This window comes from Hippopotamus amphibius, chromosome 6, assembly GCF_030028045.1.
Source record: "Hippopotamus amphibius kiboko isolate mHipAmp2 chromosome 6, mHipAmp2.hap2, whole genome shotgun sequence".
Lineage (NCBI taxonomy): Eukaryota > Metazoa > Chordata > Mammalia > Artiodactyla > Hippopotamidae > Hippopotamus > Hippopotamus amphibius.
The window spans coordinates 64,442,242-64,449,021 of record NC_080191.1 but is presented as its reverse complement, the minus strand read 5'-3'; the positions used below and the strand labels follow the sequence as shown (position 1 = coordinate 64,449,021).

General features: G+C 37.3%; 1 non-coding gene across 1 annotated transcript; it reads right to left on the bottom strand.

Annotated features, from left to right (window-relative positions):
• Window positions 1-2,196: 2,196 nt before the first annotated feature.
• TRNAL-UAA (transfer RNA leucine (anticodon UAA)) lies at window positions 2,197-2,269 on the bottom strand. Its single transcript has one exon. It is a non-coding gene; the product is annotated as a tRNA-Leu (tRNA).
• Between the last annotated feature and the right edge of the window lie 4,511 nt (window positions 2,270-6,780).

The following is a 6,780-nucleotide window of genomic DNA, read 5'->3' as shown; positions in this document are numbered from 1 at the left end:
CCTTCCTCATTCTCTGGAGGGATGGTTTTTGAAGTCTATTTTGTGTGATGTTAATATAGCCACTTTAGCCTTTTCATAATTATTGTTTCCATTTCCTTTCAACCTTTGCCTTCATATTTGAAGTGCATCTCTTGGGAATTCCCTGTTGGTCCAGTGGTTAGGACTCTGTGCTTTCACTGCCAGGGCATGTGTTCAACCCCTGGTCGGGGAACTAAGATCCCACAAGCCATGTGGTCAAAAATAAATAAGTAAATAAATTAAAAAACTTAAAGTGCCTCTCTTGTAGACAGCACATTGGTGGGTGTTGGTTTTTTATTCATTCTAACAATCTCTTTTAATTGGAGTATTTAGTCCATTAACATTTAATGTAATTGTTGATGTGGTTGAACTTAGAGCTACTATTTTATTATTTATTTTCTGTTTGTATCCTCTATTATTTCTCTTTCCTTCCTTGTCTGCCTTCTTTTTGATATTTGAATTTTTAAAAAGTTCTATTTTATTTATCTGTAGACTTCTTAGCTAAACCTCTTTGCATATATATTTTTCAGTGACCTAAAAATGTAGAAACCATGAAACTTTATTATAAATCAATTAATTATCTCCTCTACCATCCTTTATGCTGTAAATGTCATATGTATTACATCTATGTTTTATCTAATCTTTTATATTTACCCATAGTAACAATTTCTAAAGCTCTTTATTTCTTCTTGAAGATTTGAGTTTCCATTTGATTTCACTTTTCTTTCAGCTTACGGAAGTTTTTTTTGCTTTTTTTTTTTTTTTAGCATTTCTTATAGTGAATTTCTTTTAGTTTTCTATTGCATGAAATGTCTTTATTTTGCCTTTATAGTTGAAAGACATTTTCACTGGATATAGAATTCTAAATTGACAGCTTTTTTCTTGCAGCACTTTAAAAATATTGTTTTATTGTCTTTTTTTTATATAAATTTATTTATTTATTTTATTGGCTGTGCTGGGTCTTTTTTGCTGTGCGCGAGCTTTCTTTAGTTGTGGCGAGTGGGGGCTACCCTTTGTTGTGGTGCACGGGCTCCTCATTGCCGTGGCATCTCCTGTTGCGGAGCACGGACTCTAGGCACATGGGCTTCAGTAGTTGCAGCACACGGGCTCAGTAGTTGTGGCTCATGGGCTCTAGAGCGCAGGCTCAATAGTTGTGGCACACAGGCTTAGTTGCTCCGCGGCATGTGGGATCTTCGTGGAGCAGGGATCGAACCCGTGTCCCCTGCATTGGCAGGTGGATTCTTAACCACTGCACCACCTAGGAAGCCCCTGTTTTACTGTCTTCTGATCGCTATAGTTTCTGCTGAGAAATCAGTGTATAGTCAAATAGTTGTCCTCCTGTTGGCAATGTATCATTTTTCTCTGCTGCTTTCTTTTTTTAAAATTAATTAGTTAATTGACTGCATTGAGTATTCGATGCTGCACATGGTTTTCTCTAGTTGTGGCGAGTGGGGGCTACTCTTCATTGTGGTGCATGGGCTGCTAATTGTGGTGGCTTCTCTTGTTGCAGAGCATGGGCTTTAGGCACTTGGGCTTCAGTAGTTAACAGCACACGGGCTCAATAGTTGTGGCTCATGGGCTTTAGAGCGCAGGCTCAGTAGTTGTGGTGCACGGGCTTAATTGCTCTGTGGCATGTGGGATCTTCCCAGACTAGGGATGGAACCTGTGTCCCCTGCATTGGCAGGCAGATTCTTAACCACACTTTGGCTGCTTTCAAGACCTTCTCTTTAATGTTGCTTTCTAGCAGTTTGATTATAACGTGGGCAGGTGTGGTTTTCTTTTTTTCTTTTTTCTTTTTGGCTGCACAGCTAACAGACAGGATTTTAGTTCCCCGACCAGGTATCGAATCCAGGCTCTCAGCAGTGGAAGTGTGGAGTCCTAACCACTGGACTGCCATGGAATTCCCAGGTGTGGTTTTCTTTGTATTTTTCCTCCTGAGCATCTTGAATCTTACTTTTTTTGTCTTTCACCAAATTTAGATGTTTTGGGCCATTATATTTCAAATATTTTTTTCTCCCTCTTTCCCTCTATGCTTTCTTTTGGGGACTCTGAAACATATATGTTAGACTTCTGTTATTGTCGTATAGGTTTCCAAGACTCTGATAATCTAAAGAAAACTCTTTTTTTGTTTGTTTGTTTTTTTTTTTGGGTCAAGCCACGTGACTTTCAGGATCTTAGTTCCCTGACCAAGGATTGAACCTGGGCCCTCAGCAGTTAAGGCATGGAGTCCTAACCACTGGACCACCAGGGAATTCCCTAAAAAAAAAATCTTAAAAAATATTTTTGTTCTTCAGCCTGGATACTTTCTATTGATCTATTATTTTTTAAAGATTTTTATTTTATATATTATTTATTTATTTTATTTTTGGCTGCATTGGGTCTTAGTTGTAGCGCACGGGATCTTCTTGAGGCATGTGGGATCTTTTTTTGTGGCTCGCCTCACACAGGCTCTTCATTGTGGGCTCTCTAGTTGTGGCGCACGGGCTTCTCTCTAGTTGTGGTATGCAGGTTTTCTCTCTCTAGTTGTGGCTTGCAGGCTCCAGAGCACATGGGCTCTGTAGTTTGTGGCATGCAGGCTCTATAGTTGAGGCGCGAGAGCTCAATAATTGTGACTTGAGGGCTTATTTGCCCCACAGCCTGTGGGATCTTAGTTCCCTGACCAGGTATTGAACCCATATCCCCTGCATTGGAAGGCAGATTCTTCACCACTGGACCACCAGGGAAGTCCCTTTATTGATCTGTTTTCAAGTTCACTGGTTCTTTTGTTATATCCAATTTGCTGTTAAGTCTGTTCAGTGAGTTTTTATCTTCAAAATTGCATTTTTTTACATTCAAGAATTTCCTTTCGGTTCTTTTTTATAGTTTCTATTTTTTTTTCTGCTTAGAGTCTTTATGTTTTCATTAATACAAGCATATTTTCTCTTATTTCAATAAGCAGAGTTATAAAATCTGCTTTAAAATCCATGTCTGCTAATTTCAACATCTAGGTCATTTTGGGAGTGGTCTTGTCTCTTGAAAGTGGGTCTCATTTCCCTGGTTCTTCATAAGTTGAACAATTTTGGGTGGTATGTTGGACATTGTGGGATATTTTGTAGTGAAGACTCTATATTATATTTATCCAAAGAGTGTTTTTTTGTTTGTTTTCGTTTTTTTTTAAGTGGGAATTAACTTGACCAAACTCAAATTGTAACAACGTTTTCTTGGGCAGCAGCTTAAGTCTCTATTTTGCCTTTAGCTGAGGTATTGGAGTCTGCTCCATTCATATATGCCCAAGTTCAGAGACTTGGGCAGAGTTTATAAACAGAATTCAGATCACATCTTTCTCCCCACCCTCTAAACTTTTCAGGATCTGTGGTTGCTCTAAATTCCATCCTCTGATTCTTTAGGCCAGAAAGACTGTTTTCTATTAGAGTTTAAGGCACACTGTTCAGTGTTAACTTCGGCCTGCCCTCAGGATAAAATTTGTAATGATGGAAAACTCATCCTCTTCTGATCCTTCTTCCAAGTTTTGATTCTTCCAGAATCTGCTTTTTCACTTTCCAGTGACTTCGCTTTCCAGTTTTTGCTTGTTTGCTTTTTTTTCATACAGAGTATTTAGTTGTTATTTGTGAAAGATCCTGATGGGATCTTACTTGGCCAACCGAGTCATATTCCACGTGGTATCTTAGTGCAATTGAGTTTCTTTCCCCAGATTGTAACCTGATCATTTAATTGACTTTTCTCATTCTTTATCTCACTTTTCCCACTTCCTTACAAATGCTTCCTAAACTACCCACATCAAGTGTTTATCTCAGGATCTAATTTAGGGGTGACATAAATTAAGACTCACCTACTCATTAAACCATTTGGTCATTAATACATTATTTAATTTAATTCCCCCAATAGCCCTTAGAGGTATACTGTGAGAAGAGCTTAACTGTCATCTCTATTTTACATGTGACTGATTTTTAGTGAGATTTTATCATGCCTTTGATACTATATTCGATAAGTGGTAGAATCTAACTTCAATGTTAGATGTGTCTGATTCTAAAATCTTATAGCACTGTGAGTTTCAGATTAGTTACCTTACCTCATCTTTGTTTTCTCATATGTAAAAAGGGGATAATAAAGTATGTAACTCATAGGATGATTGTGTTAGTTAAAAATGAGGTATTGTGGATACAAGACATAGTGCTTACAAAATATTGGATATATCAGTCAGCTTTCACTATGTGGCAAGCAATCTCAAATTTTTAGTGGTTTCCAGTAACAGATATTTATTTCTTGTTCAGGTTCATATTGTCAGCTACTGATTGGATGTCATGATTTTACTCCAGACTGCAAGCTGAGTGTCCTCTACCTATATCCTTATTTTGAGACCTAAACTAAAGGAAAGCCATATGCTTTTCTGATGGCAGAGGGCACAGGAGCTAGGAAAGTTTTGGAATCTTTCAATTCCTCAAAAACTTCTGTTTGCAAGTGATACACAGTAAACATTCTGTTGGCCAAAGCAAGTCAAATGTCTGAGCCCAAAGTAAAAGGGACTGGGGAAACATTTCATTCATGAAGAAGGAGGGAGTGAATAATCGCAAACAGTAATACCATCTACTGCAGATATAACAATCATTTTTGCTTCCATGGCATACAGTTACTATTTTCTAACAACTGGAGTAGAAGGTAGATCATAAAAATGGCAAGGGTACAAGGGAGTATTTTATTAAATGCCAAAAGAAAACAAATTTCAGACAAGGGATGCTATGGGCATTTAGAGAGAGTTAATATGTGAACCACAAGGACTGGGAAAGGTCTCATGAATGAGAGACCTTTAGCTAGGTCTTGAGAGATAATTAGGATTTGGGTAAGAGTCACTCTAGCCGCTGTAGCAGAACGATCAAAGGGCCAGAGGTGGACTGTTTGGCCCTGTTACTGGGGTGTTTTTGGTGGGAGGGGAGTCACTGGAGGCAGGTTGGAGACCTGGATTTCAGGCAGGAGACAAAAGGAAGACCTTAGGACATTTTGGGCAAGATTCAGAATTGAAAAGTTGTTTTAGAAAGATTGGCTTGGCTGTCCAATATAAGGGAAGATGGGTGGCAGAGAGTATTTCTCCAGCATGATACACAGTGACCATTCTTCTCTCTTCAAAGTTGCACACTGGCTCTGTGAAACAAGTATATGACAAAAATGTGGTGAGCATGACAAACATTTCCTCAATGCAGACTTAACTCCCACTAGTAAGAAAACGAAAATTGTCTTACTTGTTTTTCTCCAAATCTCCTGTCTGGCCAGATAAAGAGCATGCTTTGGTATGAGACAATACTTCCCACACAAAAACATAATTAAACTAATGAATTAGACAGGCTGGATGTACAATGAAACATTGCAAACTGGATGAAAATATTTCTGCACTGTCATTTTATTTTGCTTTTGAACTAACCAAGGGAAGACAATTTGAACACAGTTTTCTGTTGTGCACTTCAAAATAGAGAAACGATTTCTAAAATTTTCCATCTTTGAATTCCTTAGCAAAATACAATGCCCAGAAGCTTTTGGAAAGCAGTGACAGTGGCTGTGGTAAGAGTTTCCATCTATTATTTTATTCCATTATTTTTCTATTTGCTGTTGTTGTCTTGGTTTATTAATGACCTCTGATAAGTATTTGTTATGTCAATGTTGCTCTATTTTAGATCTGAAAATTAGTAACAGAGGTTTGAATGAGATTATTTGATTTTCAAAATTAGATTTATGACCTAGCTAAGAGTTAAAAAAAAAAAGTAATGTATGTATTTATCAACCCTTAAACCAATCACCTAAAAATTAAGATTTCCTTTCAGATCTATTGGACCATCCTTATTCATACCATGAGATTACATTACTTCATAATATGTTGCTGATTTTTACATGGTTTTATAATTAAAAGGCGTAATTGGCTAGCAAAAACATACCAATCATGACTTTCACTAACTTTGAAAATACTTGTTTTCCAGACAAAAGTTGATGATGCCAATCTGTAGCCACTATCTAACAGAGGTTATATGCCCAACTGTATACACATCTTAGGAAAAGAAGGCTCAAAAAAACTTGGAATAATCTTGAAATTCTCCAGAGTGATGTAGATATTATACATGAGAAACAAAAACTTAAATTTTACAAATAGTTTTTTTCTATCAATTATGCAATTTAGCAAAGATTTGTAGATCAACTAAATGTGAAAAAAAGACAAATAATTTTTTTGAAAGTACAATGAATACTTTTTAAAATTTGAGATACTTTGTGTTAATTTGGGTCATTTTTACAAAAGCTTAATACCCATGGTATTTTCATCGGTCTTTCAATGCTTCCTGTGTGGCAGTGGTACTATATTTGTGTGTTCTTGTTTTTGCCCAATCAACTTCTTTTTTTTTTAAACAACATAAATTTATTATCTTGAAGTTCTGCAGGTCAGATATCCGGTGTGAGTCTCACTGGGCTAACATCAAAGTGTTGACAGGTCTCCACTCCTTTCTAGGGCTCTAGGGGAGAGCACTCTTCCTTGCTTATTTAGATTGTTGGCAGAATTCAGTTTCTTGCAGTTGTGGACTGAAGTGGTCTCCATTTCCTAGGTGGTTGTCAGCTGAGAGTGTTCCCAGCTTCTAGAGGCTGCCCATGCACCCCTTCCATCTTCAAAGCCAGCAATTCTGCCATTTAAATTTTATTTTGAAACTTGTAATGACTAAGCTCTATATACTTTTCCTTATTTAATGTGTCCTTCTTGGCCCATCTGAGACGGGAAGTAGGATGGCTTGG